Source organism: Zophobas morio, unplaced genomic scaffold (assembly GCF_036711695.1).
Source record: "Zophobas morio isolate AGI-343-1 ecotype UQ-CSIRO unplaced genomic scaffold, CSIRO_AGI_Zmor_V1 ptg000022l, whole genome shotgun sequence".
NCBI classification, from domain to species: Eukaryota; Metazoa; Arthropoda; class Insecta; order Coleoptera; family Tenebrionidae; genus Zophobas; species Zophobas morio.
In genome coordinates, this window is record NW_026972127.1 from 7,610,388 (window position 1) to 7,627,799 (window position 17,412).

Here is a 17,412-nt window from a genome sequence, read left to right on the forward strand (position 1 = left end):
ATCTATACGATGTTCCTAAGATATACAAAATTTGACAACATTGGGTCCGGTAGTTTTGGAGATTTTCTATATATCGAAACACAGACGACAGAGAGATAGACGACAGACAGATAGACAGACTCACGGAAATGGGAGACCTATTTTTCCTTCTCGAGGGGTCATGAAACGTAGCCATTACAATATGTGCATTCTTAGCTTACGCTCGAGAAGTAAAAAGGATACTGAGAATTCCTTAGCGACATTCTTTGAAAGCTATCTCTATAAATAACATAATTTACCTCGAAATTTTGGTATCTTTGCCCTCGAAATTTTGGTATCTTTGAAAAGAGTTTCTCCTTCCGGTTCACAAAAAACTTTATTTATTTGATATATTGATACAAAATTTGTTTAGATATATCAGGGTTTCCTTCATAGAGATTTTGAAAACCGTTGAACATGAACCAATTGTTCATGACATTGCGTGGTTAAATGAACCCCGCTTCCATAATGACATAATCGTCCCTACCGCCTACAAATAATCACACTGATTTAGAACACTAACTTCTAAAATATTGAGCAATTAAAAATGTAAGTAAGTTGTAGGACTTGTTAATGGAAAAATTATAGGGCCGATGTTTTACGAAAGTACACTGACGCGACAAATGTGTCTGGCGTTTTAAGAAATGAGTTGTGGCAAGGCGAGGCACCGCTCTATAATGCAAGAATAGTAAGAAATTACTAAAATATAACCAACCTATCCTGGTGCATGAGAAGCGATTCGTAGTCGAGAGTTAAATGGCCTGCTACATCTCCGGATCCCACTCCGCTAGATTTTTTTAAACATTATTTACTATTTATTCGAACAACTATAACAAAATGTTATTATAGATAAATATTATATGTATGTTACTATAATTACAAAAATAATGTCTCAAAAATGACAAACAGCTAGTTATTCAAAAACAAAATTAGTTTAATATTCAGCTGCAAACAAATTTCAGGAAAGGACAACATTCAGTCAAATTCAGTCGTTTTTGGAGGAGTTTGACCTTACTCAGCACCAACATTCCATCGTTTCCATGTCTGACTACCATTAATTAAAAGCCAAATCAGCAAACTAGAAATATCATATTTTATTATTTTACTAAAATGTAACGTTATTTTTACACGGTAACATCAGAGAAAAGTTTCGATCACCGTCGTTATTTTGATTTGAGTCCCTCATGGACTACTAAAAGTTCCGTTTAACAGCATGAGACCAATTTTTTTTTAACTAAGAGAGAAAATAAAGAATTCTCCTGCAAAAAGCTATAGGTTTGAAGAAGATATATTATAAAAATGTAACGAGATCACAGCGAGAATAACCACCATTCATATACGTACTATAGAATATAATCCACCCAAATATGTTGCAACACTCCCCATATGAGCTCCTTACTTCCACAATCCAGAATAAATCCCACAAGATTAAAACTTCTCAAATACGTTGAACGACTCTTTAGATATATTAATTTTACCACATTCACGCTATCACCTCTTCATTACTCCCAGCCAAACAAACTTCCCCACAAAGTTTTCCGGCGCCTTCTTTAAAGAAACAACTTTCAGAAAATTGTTGAATCGTTCATCACCTCATCACTGATTTTTTCAAAGTAAAAATTTGTCCAAACTTCTTCCCGTGGAACTTTCGCATCCCTTCCCCGAGGGGACACAATCGATTAACAGTGCCTTATGCTAACCATGGGAAAGCCAGGATGTGGGAGGACGAGTCGAAAAAAGTTAATGAATATTTATGCGGTGCCTGCTAAGCTTCGGTGTTGGAGCCTGTTGCGGCTTAGAAGACAAAGTGCTACAAATAGTAGTAACAATCAATTACTTAACCAAGGGACCAGACTCACCACCGTAACGTGAATAAGAAAAGTTTTCGGCGAAACTTTTAAGTCGGTCTTACTTAACATAACCGCAGTAATTATATCGTCGTTTTTTCAAAAAAATCGTCCGTGTTTAGCGTATCAACTGCGCCAGCATCTGAGATTCATTAAATTTTTCAGTGAATGAGGTGCAACTTCATCGAGCGTCTCAGCAGGACCACCCTGCCAGTGTCGCTTATTTACGGCGCTTTTTGAATAAAGCTCATCTAAATAACTACTTTTATAAACATGGTCTTTGTTTAACGGAGAATAAATGACGGTATAAAAAGCATTAATGAAGGACTTGTTGTATAAGACGAAGCAAAGCGAAACCACACCACAGCAAAGCATAAACTTGCCAAAACGTAATAAAATTTTATTAAATACTTGTGTTTTGCTGGGAAAATTATTTAAAAATTTTTATTCGTCTCTAAAACTTTGTGGCGCCGTCGTTCTAAAGATATCAAATAAAATGAACCATAAAACTAGTACAGAAGTTTGCGAATAAGGAGGGAGATTCGGTTTGGGGTGAAACGAAGCGAGAAGGAGGTACTCATAACTGTCCTTTGTGATGAGATTAAATAATACTCCATTTTTGAGTTTATGTGGATGTCGCATTGCCGGGAATCCTCAGCTGTCGTTTTATTTATTAATGGCATATTAAACGTATTTCCGGAATTCTGGAAAGCACCTAGACTTGACGTAGGCACAATGTTTTTAGTTAGGTGGCTAGTGAACCCTGATTTACAAATCGTACATAATTTAGTAGGGTCCCGCAGGTACTCTTAAAGGTAAATCTTTGTAATACACACCAAACCCCAAACATCGACCGAAAGCTTTAAAATATGTAAATGTGAGAAATTAAATTAAACAAGTACGGTTTAAACCATTTGAGGTGTCATTGATGCAGAGCACAGAAATCCTGTACAAGCTGCTTTTGAATTTAATTTAATTTAATTCAATTTACAACATATGCATGAAATGTATGCTGAAAAAAGCTTCATTTAGTCTGTTTGTCGGTGACAGTGTAGCAAGAGCTTTTGTTTTATTTCTACTGTGTTAATTTTCATCAGCCACTTACAGTAAATTACTACCCTCGGTATAAAATCAAAAATGCGCCGCCGAAAGTTCCAATTAATTCCAAAGCTCCCAGTTAAGCTAATTATCCAGTTTAATTGGACTTTATTGTGACGTACAAGTCCCCCGTTTTATTGTTGTGGTCTTAAATGAAAAAATTGTGGAAGATAATTATTTCATTAACGAAAAATAATGACTGCGACGCATTTAAAATTCCGTTTAAGTCCGGATATCCTGGCAGACATAGGACCTGAAAGCACAAAGCTCATTGTAATGAAGTTGTTTGCACAATGTTCTGATACGCTTTCGCTGTAATTACAATTTTCTTTCGGTTTCATTATGCGGCAATTCATTATCCCGGATCAAGTATCGCAGTTATTGTAGTTTAATCATCGATTTTCAGCTCGGGACAATAATAAACGCCAGCAGTTTAAATTAATCGAATTACATTTAAATTATCGCGGGACTAGATTTTAATTAATTTACACAATTGCCGTTATTTGACGCGGGATGGTGTCGTTATCAGTTTCAATTTGCTACCGGATAGTAGGAGAGATGTTTACCATTTTCGATATTGAATTAAACCAATTTTGTTTATTTTCGAATGAGCTTAACATGTGTTCTCTAGTGCAGCGTAATTCCATACGCGTATGATTTAATCAAATATTAGGTTACGAGCAGTAAATAATGTGTCAAGTTGTTTGTGTTCTGACTTCATTAAAATAAATTATTGCTGGGACAAAAAACTTTTTTAAGACCTGTTTAGACTGAAAGAATAAACACCTCGCGACGGGTTGCTTATATAGATTTTTTTCGAATTTTTAATTCAGTTAGGTGGCGAGAGATTGAAGAGGGGGATTTTTTTTAGTAAGTGCTGTGACAACAAAAGTACGTTGATGGATGGTTCACTTAATTATATTAAAAATGGTTTATTTAATTTTCTTGCAATGTTATGACTTGGGTTAAAGCTGTAAATGTAAAAAATCCAAAAAAGACATGAGAAGTCAAAAAGGAGTCCGAAAAAAATTTTTCTAAATATTGGATGACTAATTCAGCTCTATTATGTAATATTATATTTAATTTTTACATTTTGGTAAAGTTTGAAAGCAAGTGTTTAAAAAAAGTTCCCAAATAAATTCTAGGTACGTTCAGAAAACATTTTCATTGATCTGATCGCTCGTTACTGGCGATTTGAACATCTGTGTGTACTATTTTTTACGCTGCTAGAACGCGAGCCGCAGGCGAGGTTTATTATTATTCAAATACAAAACTGGCTTATTGAGACGTGTTGCTTATGCCTTTTTCTACGCCTGGTAAGCAAACTTAAAGAGAAATAAATTTAAGCACAAAAAATACTCTTTGAGATCTGACGCATACGCTGTCTTTAGGTCGAACCGCAAGCAAGATTTCTTGTTATAAGAATATAAAAACGTCTCTAATGTATGCTTACGTGCGGTTCGGACTACTAACATAAGAATAAATCGCAGATGAGATTTACTCCACACATACATATAGGTAAAAAAACTGTTTAATATATGTTGCACATATTTACTGTTTTTTATACGCTCGCCTGCGGCTCGCATGCTGCTCTAACACCGAACCACAACCGAAGGTTCTTGTCATTAGCTGCAAAAATAGTTCGTTGAATTATGTTGCTTATGTTTGTGCTATCCTAAGGTACAACTATATAGGGTATGGTATGTATACAGGTGTTCCAATGGTCTAGACACGGAAGATTAAACATTCAACTTGACACAGTCTGCTAGAACTAGTTTAAAGCTTCAGTTTTAAATTATGTCCAAATATACTGCATGTTCCGTTACGATTTCATTCTTTTAAATGTATTGTCCATATTTTTACAGATCTAGCTTTCATATGAAAAAAGTACAATATTGATAATACATATAAATCTTTTTGAATAACGGATTTCGACGTATTTGCATTTTATTGTAAAAAAAAATATTTAAAAATTGTCGCCTCCTTTATATTTCGAAAATTAGGTACCAAAAAGAGATTCGTTTGTTGATTTAAGCTTTCACAATTTTTTCCTTCTACATTTACATTTCCAAAATCTCTAAATGTGACAGTTTTTGGGTTTGGTTGGTTGGTTTTTTTCAAAAATTGATTTTGAAACAGATTGCGTTGGAAATCTTGGTCCAGAACCATCAAAATGCTCTGAAAATTTTGACCTTTTCCAAGCGTCTTCAAAATTTACCATAAGAGATTTTTTTCTTGATTGTGACTTACGGAAGTTTTTTTGGCTTCAATTGTTCGAAAATTCCAACCATTTTTTCAGAATGGCGAAATAATAAAAAAAAACTTTTGAACTGAATATTTTAAAAAATTTGCCCCGGGACGACAAGCACCCTATATTTTTATAATTATCTTGTCGAGATCTATATTTAAGAATTTCCAATGGATTTTTAGACACATTTTTCAAAACGCGATTTTTCAAAATATGAAAATTTTTAGGATATTTTTAAAAAATTGAATTTGAAATTTACAATTTCCGTTTTCCGGGTTGGGACCGTGTCAGCTGAGTTTTTGAGCTCAACGTTTCGCGCACTTTCGTAAGTGGCATCTTCAGGAGCAGAAGAGTTTCGCCTCTTGTATGGTTGACATATTGAGTTACCGTGCTCTTTTGCCTTATTCCTAATTTCTCATTCCTGCTCCTGAAGGTGCCACTTACGAAAGTGTGCGAAACGTTGAGCCCAGAAACTCAATTGACACGGTCCCAACCGGGAAAACGATCATATACTGACTTCGACCGTGGAAGCGTCCGAAATTCTTTCCATCGATAGCTGTTTACCAAAATTTTTGTAGATTTTTAGGTAACTTTCAAAATCCCAAGTTTTCAGTATCCTTCCTTTAAGAAAATTTCGACCTTTTCGACCACCTTCTAAAATTATTTAAATATATTTTCTTCAAGATTTCGACCTCCAGGAGTTGTTTCGGCCCGGCTTTTCGATAACTTGTATTATTTTTCTGGAAATATCTATTGAAATAAGGCAATTTTTTGAATTTTTTGAAAAATTGTATTTCAAAACGAATTTTTTTAAAAGCATAAACATGTTGTATTTTTCGAATTAGACGTCGTTATTTATATTCCAAAATTGTTTGTGGATTTTTAAGCAACTTGTCAAAAAGTTCAATTTTTCAGTGATATATAGGTACACATTTTTAACTTTCGTAATTAATCATAAGAAAATTTTTTCATAGATTTCGATGTACGGAAATTTTTTAGCCTTTATTGTTTCGAAAATTTCTACGATTTTTTTAGAATGGCAAAAATGTGATGAGCTAACTTTTGGGATATTAAAAAAAAATCTCGAATCAAATATTTTTAACCACTTTTTCCGGGACCATAACACTCTACAGTTTTAGAATCAGCACGTCGATATCAATCTATATGTTCCAGAATTTTTTCCAATTTTTTCACAACCTCATTTTTTTAATTCGAAAAATTTGACCAATTTTTGAACCAACATCGAAACTTACCACACATTTTTTTGTAGATTTTGAGCTTCAGAAGTTTTTTTCAGCCTCATTTCTTCCATAATTCGTAACATTTTTTCAGAATCACCCATTGAAATTTTAGAATGAAAACAATATTGATTTTTTTTTATTTTTAGGAAATCAAACTAATGAAGAAGACGGCAAAACAAGTTCTTAACAATACTTTAACTTGTTGTTTCATTCTCCATCGAATTAATTAAAAATAATTTGACGTGATCGATTTTAAAAAATTTGACTTTCAATTCGAATAGATTGAAAATCTTGGTCTGGGAGCATCAACAGGTCATGTTTTCGAATCAACTCGTCGAGATTTATATCCCAGATTTTTTTGTGAATTTTTAGTCAACTCTGTCAAAATCTCAAAATTTTCTATAAAATTTTTAACCTTTTTCGAAAATTATTTAAAGAGATTATTTTAAGTTAACCTACAAAAGTTAACTGCGACATCATTTCTTCGAAAATTCCAACAATTTGTCTAAAGCTATGGCTAATTTTAGGATTTTTTATATCTCAGAATTTGTTGTGGATTTTTTGGTCAACTTTACCAAAAGCTCATTTTTTTAATATCTCTAATTCATGATTTTTTTTGACATTATTCTAATTATCTAAACATTTTTTACTTCCCGAGCGTAAGCAAAGGAAGTATTGTAATCGAGTCCGTCGGCCGACTCTCTACTTTTACGTTTTCTCGATCTTTCATGACCCCTAGAAGACGAAGAAATAGGTCTCCCATTTCCGTCTGTCTGTCCGTCTGTCCGTCTGTCCGTCCGTCTGTCCGTCTGTCCGTCTGTCCGTCTGTCCGTCCGTCTGTCCGTCTGTTGTCCCGGATTTTTATTAGACAGATAATCTCCGAAAGTACTCGACCGATTGTTGTGAAATTTTGTACTTATATTAAGAATATCATGTAGATGGTAAAACGCTAACCAAAATTTGTCTAATCATCCCCACCACTAATGCGATGACGTCACTTCAAAATTGTACATAGTAAATGGGTTTTCAATTGTATAAAATAACATAGTCCTACACATGTAGTTTACAACTCTGAATCGACTTTTCACCCGAAACGTCCAGATTTTTGAAAAAAAAATCAAAATTATAAAACAACATTTTGAAATTTAATTTTTAATCTGCTAACCAGAATGCTTTGAAATGTTGCAGATGTTTTAAGGCTATAAAGAGCATCATAAATCTTTAGTCAAAAAATATTTGCTTATCCCCTCCAAAAACTTGATGACGTCAGCTCAAAAGTTTGTGGAATAAATCATATCTAAAATGTACAAAATATGATGAGTCTGTACTTGTGATCTATCACTCCATTCATATTTTTTGGATTTGCATATACAGGGTGACTCAAAAAAATTAATGAATGCGTAAATATATTTTATTGATTTAATCAGGAACTACAAAACCGAATGCTCTGAAATCTTGCAGATGTTTTAAGGTCATAAAGAGCATAATAAATGTTTAGTCAAAATATATTTGCTTATCCCCTCCAAAAACTTGATGACGTCAGCTCGAAAGTTTGCCGAATAAATCATATCTAAAATGTACAAAATATGATGAGGCTGTACTTGTCATTTATCACTCCATTCATATTTTTTGGATTTGCATATACAGAGTGACTCAAAAAAATTAATGAATGCGTAAATATATTTTATTGATTTAATCAGGAACTACAAAACGGAATGCTCTGACATCTTGCAGATGTTTTAAGGTTATAAAGAGCATAATAAATGTTTAGTCAAAATATATTTGCTTATCCCCTCCAAAAACTTGATGACGTCAGCTCAAAAGTTTGTGGAATAAATCATATCTAAAATGTACAAAATATGATCAGTCTGTACTTGTGATCTATCACCCCATTCATATTTTTTGGATTTGCATATACAGGGTGATTCAAGAAAATAAATGAAAGCGTAAATTTACTTTACTCACACACACAATAGGCATGCAGTCGTCAAGTTTCCGACAGCGAGGGAAGTACTGTCTAAACTCTTTAGACCAATTTTTTTTTTTGGTGATTTCGACCTATCAACCTGGGGAAATGATTTTCGGCTTCATTATTTTGAAAATTCCTATCAATTTTCCAGAATCACCAAATTAAAATATGACCATTTTTGGGGTGTTATAAAAATTTGACTTTGAAACTGAATGTTTCGAAAATTTTGGTCTGGGACCATCAAAAGGCTATGTTTTTCGAGTCAACTGGTCGAAATTTATATTTTTTGTGGACTCTTAGGTAACTTCGCGAAAAGCTCAATTTTTTCACTTATGAAATTTTGACTTTTTCTGAGCACTTTCGAAACTTGCCGAAAGAAACATTTTTGTTGATTTTGATTTGCACAAGTCATTTTTGATTTAATTTCTTCAAAAATTCTAACTAAGTATTTCTCCAGAATCCCGAAAGTGAAAAATAGTTATTTTTGATTTTTAAACCAAATAGTTCGAAAATTTTGACCTGGGACTCTCAATAGGGTTTGTTTTTCGAATCAACTCGTTGAGATTTATATCTAAGAATTTGTTGTGGATTTTTTTAGGCAACTTTACCACAAACTTTTTTTTAATACATAGGTATTCCCTATTTATAATTTTTTGACAATTTTCTGCACACTTTCGTAAATTAACTAAACAGATTTTTCGATGATTTCGACCTGTAAACCTGGGGAAGTGATTTTCCTGATTTTACTTCGAAAATTCCTATCATTTTTCTAGAATCAGCAAAATAAAATATGACCATTTTTGGAGTATTGTAAAAATTTGACTTTGAAACCAAATATTTCAAAAATTTTGGTCTATGACCATCAACAGACTATGTTTTTTGGGTCAACTTGTCGAAATTTATATACCAAATTTTTTTGTGGATTCTTACGCAACTTGGCCAAAAGCTCAGTTTTTTCACTTATGAAATTTTGACTTTTTCCGAGCACTTTCAAAAATTACCGATACAAAAATGTTTGTTAATTTTGACAAAAGTTATTTTCGGCTTCATTTCATCAAAAATCCCGTTTAAGGAAGTCTAAATATTTTTATGCTTAAAACAGACAAAGTAAACAAAATAGTGTCATTCTTAAGTCATGAGAAAATGTTAAAACGTATATTTATATTGAAACCTCCATTGAGAAGTCGAAGTATGAGTCAAAATAACAACATTTTGAATTCACCTAAATTATAATGCAACAATCCAAAATATTGGCCCCGGAATCCAACAGATCACATCATCGTACGCAACTTCCAATTAAAATTTCATAAATAATCTCCTGTTCGCTATTGACGTCACATTGTATCCGCACACAAGGGACTCCATTGTGCAAGTAATTGTGTGCTTTGCCTTATTTCCACCAATGAGCTTCGCTTTAAATAAAATAAATAATTAAACAACTCTTTAAATTATAGTTTGCGCGTTATGAGAACCTACGTTGCGTTCTTAGGTGATATCGACACGATGAATAATAGAACACAAGCTAAATGAACGGCTACTCCGTCGATACTTCTACTTCATTTTTCCCCTTTGTTTCTTTTATTTATTTTTCCTACGCAAAGAAAACCCATTGTTGCGAAACGTCTCGCAGGATGTTTTCTTATTTAAATCGAGGATCAAACGCTGCGTAACATTTATTTTATTATGTATATAGGTCAAAGGTATTCAGCGCCGTGAAAGAGATTTCAAAAATTTAAAAGCGTTTTCCACATGTTTAATAAAACATCAAGCGAGAGACGCCACTGGTTGCCGATCACGCTTCGCCTAATTCAGAAAATGGAATTGTGAATTTTTGTGTGCTCTCGTGCGAAGAAGCGGCCAATTTTTTACGGAGCCGTGTTGTTTCTAGATTTGCACACTGTAGGAAGAGAAAATATTTTTAATTGTGGAGGAGAACGTGGAAATGTTGACGCGAAGCTGGTGATGTGAGCATAGATGGAAAAAGTACGGGAGGAATTATTAAATATTAATTCCTGGTTTGAATCACAGTAAAATAACAGGTATTATCGTAAAAACCGTTTTATCGGGATTAATAAATCATGCAATTTAATTAATTTTAACGCGACGAGAGCTTCTATTAAGCGGTAATAGATAGAATTATATATTTATAAGAAGATTATTCTTCAAAAGGATTCTAAATCGCTTCATTTTATCTTTTAATAACATGTGGTATTATCCTTGCGACTATCATTTAATTACTCGCGGTTCGATGAACCAGATAAACGCCGCTTGCATATAATAAAACTCTCCAAACCAAATCATCAATTTAAACACAACTAATGAATCTGAATGGAGAAAATTTTAATTGATTTTCAGGTAGCACATCCAACAGCTTCCAAGTTCATTAATTTCTGTCCGGATCTTGATGTGAAACCGGAGACTCACCGAAGAATTAAGATTCTCCGATAGTAACTCACTAAAAACTTAAATAAATTTCCAACTACCATTTTTACAGGCGATAATTAGCAAAAACGACGTCCCGATGTCCTGGCGGGCCGCTAGAATTATTAAGCATTCGTGTCAATCAGGATAATTCATGGCTAACCTTGAGTGGTACAAGATGTTTCTTTTATGGTTGTCCTCGTCTAAAATTAATGAAGTACGTCAAAAAGTAACGTCGCTGGGCGTTTTGAAGATAAAAACGCGCACCTAAACCTTTTGATTTATCCAGCCATAGCCAGCTGTGAATTAAAAATTTAAAAAGGCAACGCACCTGAAAATGACAGACATCATTTTTGCTTGATGTAAGCTATTCCGGTTAAAATAATAATAAATGGTAAAAGTTCCGGGTAAAAACGGCCTACTTCTTTTCGTTGTCCTCTCACGCGATTTTAATTTCCGGGAGCGGACGCTTCACGTGCTTTACTCGGCAATTAGCTGGTCGCTTAGAATTTATAAATGCATTTTTTTATTCGTTTAACCCTTTTTTAAATCTTGAAATGAGTTAGGTAACTCGTAGGGGTCAAGAAAATCCGGATGTTGGGTTCATTTATTTCTTTGGCTCTCTGCAACTGTGCAAATTTGCAAGAAAATTTCTTATGAGTGGTTTCACTTTTGTTGTAAAATTATTTAAAAATGGAAAAATAGACAGCAGCAACAGGGAATAACGCACTCTCGGTATCGAGTTGGGAAATTTTCAGAACTAGAATATTAAAGACCTGGGAAAGTTAACATTGAATTTGTATACCGAACAGTATTGATTAGGTATTTTCTTGAGGAAGTCAATGAAGTGTTTGAATTCTTAATGAAATTATTTATTCATATCTGTTTAACAATTATTATCAGACGATATAACTCCGCCCGCTATTTAAATAACTAATAACTGAAATTATTCTTGATCGCAAAGGCGCCATTTTTTATTAAAATAAAAATGTAAATTATGCACCGCTTTTAATAAGTTTTAAAATCCGGGATTAATTATCAACGGGTTAAATTGTATTAAAATTTACCTGGTAGCGATTTAGTGATTATTTGATTTTGTGAGCTTTAAATTGTAAGTTACCGATTGCGAAATATGATATGAGGCTGTGCATATACCATACGATCGAAAAAGGTCGTATTTTACACTTTATTTGACAGTTATTTGACCATAAATAATTATCATACCAACTAAGAATAATAAGGAACGCTTTGGTGTGGATAATTTTTCATTAAATTTCAAAGGTTTACCATATTTTGCATAGTTTTTTTTTATTTGTTATTTTTTTCCCACGGGTAGTTTAATTTTATTCCTTAGTCATTTTATTCCCAATAAAAATTACTCTATGTAACTGTGAATATAAAAAAAAACATGATCAATGTCAGCTTTGAACTTTTGAAAGTTTGTCTTTGATTGTTGCATAAGTATTCAATTAAAAATTTCAAATGGACGGTAATCTGACAAGACTTAAATTCTATCAAAGATATATCTTCAAAAATGCAAGGCTCTCTTTGATCGTGTTTTTACAGCTTATAGTGTAGTCCAAGTCATATTTAAATTACCTATAGTAATTTAAATTCTTAGTATACTACAATAATACTGACGGAATGTAACTACTTGTAAATAGTTACAATATTTAAATATAAAAATAAGCACATAAAAATCTTTGAATACTATTACTACACATTAGTAGTTTAACTATATGTAAATAGATATTAAATATTAAAAAATAAATAAATAACGATTTATGGATAAGAGGCTGTGACAAGTGAGTCACATGATAGCTCATTTGCATTTATAAAACCTAACGTAGATTTATTGCTTCTGGATGACATTTCATACAATTCATAATTAATTGTATGTAAACTACATAGATATGTATCGGTTGCTTTAATGCAAGTCTTTAGCATCCTTAATCAAGTGTGTTAGTTCTTGTAGAGAATTAAATTTAAAAAATTATTAATATTATATTTTGAAAAGAAATGGACAAATATGGACTGTGCTTTTTAATGTTTAATTAATGTTCTAAAAACTTGAAGCAATATACCGATTATAATTCAGTTCAAGTTATCAATTTTGATATATCATATTTTAAAACGAAGTAATAAATAAGGAAACGATATTTTTTTCACTTCTTTTTCTAAGTTGACAGATGTTTAAAATTTAAAGGTGTTATAACAAGTGATCAGAAAAACCCTCTTATTATTAGTTGATCGTTTTTTTATTTTCCGAGCGTAAGCTAAGGAAGTGTAGTAATCAAGTCTATCGGACAAATAGCCACTTTTATATTTTTTCGACGTTTCATGACCCCTACAGGACGAAAGAAGTAGTCTCCCGTTTCCGCCTATCTGTCTGTCTGTCTGTATCCAGTAATCTCCGAAACTGCTGGACCGATTGTTGTCAAATTTTGTGTGTATAATAAAAATATCATGTGGATGGTTAAATGCTAACCAGAATTTTGGTATTTTAAAATGATTTGAATGTTGTACAAAAATATACTCATATACTTGTAGTGTACGAATCCTTTCAGTTTTCTCGCCAAACGTTCAAATTTTCGTAAAAATATTTGCAAGGTATAATAGCGTTTTATTCCCAATACGGTTTGTACTGTTGGTTCGGTCCCGAACTTGGCCCTTTCCTTTTTTTCTTGCATTGGTATAACGCTGTGACTACTTTTATTTTGCGACTAGAATTATCCATGCTGATGACGTCATCACAAATTTTTTATTGTTCAAATTAAGAACGAGTCACCCCATTTTCTCGAAAGTGTGAAGAATTCGCACGTGTTTATATAATAATGATAAAATAAGAATTATTCAGAACATTTTGTTAGATTGTGGTTTAAAATAATTTTAGTCCTGTTTTGAGAAGACAGACTCATTCAAATCAAACTAAGTTCTACGTGACATTCTTTGGATGCATAAACATAAATAAACACTTGAGCTTCAGATTGCTATTACCTACTGCTGAAGGACAAGGGATGTTATTTATGCCTCTGGTTTTTACTTTAGAGTGGTTATCACAAAACGAAAATCGTAAAATCAAATTTTATAACTTTTTCAAAGAGCTGTATTTGTCGGATTATACTTGTAGCCTTCGACCAATTTTATGTTGATCAAATTAAGAACCTCATTTTTTAGATTTACTTATACAGGGTCAGTCAAAAAAAATAATAAATCAGTCAATTTATTTTATTGAATAAATCAAGAATTGCAAAACTGCATACTTTGAAATCTTGCAGACGTTTTAAGGTTATTGTCAACATGGTAAATTGTTAATCAAAATTTATCTGCTTATTTGTTTTGTTGAGTGTAAAAATCAGGGCATTTTCATTATTTTTGTAAATTAATTAATTAAATAAACACATTAACAACAGAAATTATTTTCCCTTGTAACCTCACTTTTTTTGGGGGACATCCTATTGACGTAAATGCCGACATATACGCGTTCTGATGACAAAAGACGATCAACAAGTAGTAACTAGATGGTTTACATTATTATGTGGGTAGTAAAAGAAAGAAAAACCAGAAACATACACTTTCGTATTCTACATGGTGTAGGACACATTGACGACTCGTTAGAGGAGGCACAATAGTCTTCTACATTTAACTAATTTCGGTAATGTGTTGACAACTTTTTCAAAAGCAAAATGTCCGTTTAAAAATTTCAAAATTTAATTAAAAACTTTGTCTTATAGATTTCAACCTCCAGTACTTGGTTTCGGCCTCATTTCTTCGATAGCTCGTACCATTTTTCCAGAATCGCCAACTGAAATATTGCAATTTTTTTTATTTAAACAAAATTTATTTTCAAACCGAATATTTTTGAATCTCGCTCTTGAAACAAAAAATATAGATTTTGACCCCCAGATGTTAGTTTTATCTTCATTTCCTCTATAGGTTCCACAATTGTTTCAGAATCGTCCTTTGAAATATTGCAATTTTAAACCGAATATTTTTAAATCTTGAACCGGGAGCATAAACTATGTTTTTGGAATCAGAACGACGAAATCTATGTGCAATTTTTTGGGAATTTTCTGGCAACTTTTTCAAATAATATGTATAATGTTTATCTCTACAACACCGATAACACACAAAATATTTGTCACGTTGGCATAATCTAGACAAAGCTAATCTAGTTTAGAGTTAATTTTTTCTACATCATGCCACCGTGGTTGGCGAAACGTGTCCGCAAATATTTTGTGTTTTCGGTGTTCTGGGGGTAAAAGTTATATTATGACAGCGCACCGAGTAATCAAAAAGGTATAAATTTTAAAAAGCACAATTTTCCTTTGAATATTTCAGCCAATTTTCGACAAATTTCGAAATTCAACCATTGTAAATCTTGACTTCCGAAAGTTAGTTTTGGCCTCATTTCCTTGATAGCTTCTACTATTTTTCCAGAATCGTCCACTGAAATATTACAGAGTTTTGGATTTATAAAAATGAGTTAGTTGGATCACGAGTCCAAATACTATTTTGCATAACATGAATACTCGCAAAATATTTTGTGGGCGTTTAATCAACAACATTTTTCATGTCGACACACATTTAAATTTGTTGAAAAATTTTAAAATTATTGAATCAAAAATGACCGTCGCATTTTTTGCTTTTTATCAATTCAATTTCAGTTTTGACATTTCGTTAAATATTAATTGCCATTTATCAACTGTCGCATATAACAAATTGAATCGTGATTTATACTTTTACTAATTGTTTAATGGAAAATTGATTTAGTTAGAGTGACGGAATAACAGTTGTTATTTTTACATTCGGAATCAGTGTTGCCCCGAATTCTAGCGTGTTGCTTTGGTTATTTTTGCACGGACAAGGCTAGGAAATGCGCTTTTCCGGACGCTCTTAGGTTCTACAAAACCGTCAATAATGGACGAAAGCTTGAAAAAATATTTTCAAACCGAATATTTTTAAATCTTGTACCGGGAGCATAAACACGCTATGTTTTTGGAATCAGCAAGACGAATTCATGTCCCAAAATTTTTTAGGAACTTTTCAATTTTATTCAATTGTTCCAAATGTCTCAAAAAATAAAGAAATATTCACATAAAGAGGAAAAGGAGTGTAAGATATTTTTTTTTAAATACGCAAAAATTCAAAATTCTGTCATTAGTACAAGTGTTTTAAGTATTTTTGAACAAATATAATTAAACAAAATGTTATTTTTCATTGTTTTTCAGATATACTATATAAATTCAATTAATTTTTTTTTGTTCGTTCAACCTTGAAACATTACATATCATAACTAATAAATGTAATATTTTTATATTTCGCAGATCAGTGGATGTACGAAACATTTGTCAAAGGCCTCTAAAATGCGTATCAGGTTTCATTTCAAAATCATCAAGAGGGCGTTGATTTTTTGTAAACATTATGATGTAGGGGTTACAATGCAGAATAGTACAACCTAACCTCACTTTTACATATTAGAAATACATAACATTCTTCTAAAAAAAAAAACGCTAACTAGATTACTTTTTCAATTGGGCATCCTTTACCATAAGATCGGGAAAAAAAATCCTCTCGTAGGTAATGAAATTTATTTTTAAAACAATGATGTTGGCAACAGCAACGCGTTCCTTACTAAGTTTGACAGTTACGGTCAAATAAACTGTCAAATAGCTGTAGTTCTAACATCATTATTTTAAAAATAAATTTCAAGGCTTACTAGAGGACTTTTTTTTGGTCACATGGTACTAATTATAATGCATTTGTTTCCAAAACTAGACGAACCTATTCTTTGCAATCTGTGTGGTTATTTTTAAAAAATAAAAGCTTATTATGATTGTGTATACCACAAATTTTAGAAGAATTAGAGATTCTGATTAAAAAAAAAGTATCAATGAAGTAGTCATTACGAAAATTTTTTAGATAATTATGTTAGAAGATAAACATCATTAAATAAATGGACACACGCTGAATAAATAATTACCAAAATATAGCTAAGCACGGACTGGATGTACATGCCCAAAAATAAAATCCTTTGTTAGCACATTTAGTTATGTGAAATTGTTGCTATGGAAAGTTTTAAAAATGTATTAATCTGTATTGGAAATCGAGATCTTCCCTTTACTGGTTACTTGAAAACTTTGGTCATAACTTAAACGCTTCATCCTTAATTGTGTTTCCTCTAATTACGGTTTTTAGATTTTGGAGAAAAATATACATTATTTCCCTTAGTTACTAAAACTCGGGAAATTAAATGAAGCTAGGTCAAACGCTTGAAATCTCGGAAGCAACAAAATTTTTGTCCACATTGTGTTTAATTTAAAAAGGATTGTGTGATTTTTTCGCTATTGCCAATTAAAATGCTGTAAAATATGCAATAAACTAAAAATTATGTGCCAAATTTTGCACCTGTTAAAACAACATAATCCCAGTAAAGTCCACATAGAAAGCACACATTTTCCACATTTCCCCAATTTTCACCAAACAAATTTCCTACTAAAACAAAACTTGTCACAGTAAACATCACAATACTTTTATTACCGGCTGCAGCCTGCAATTTATTACCAACCA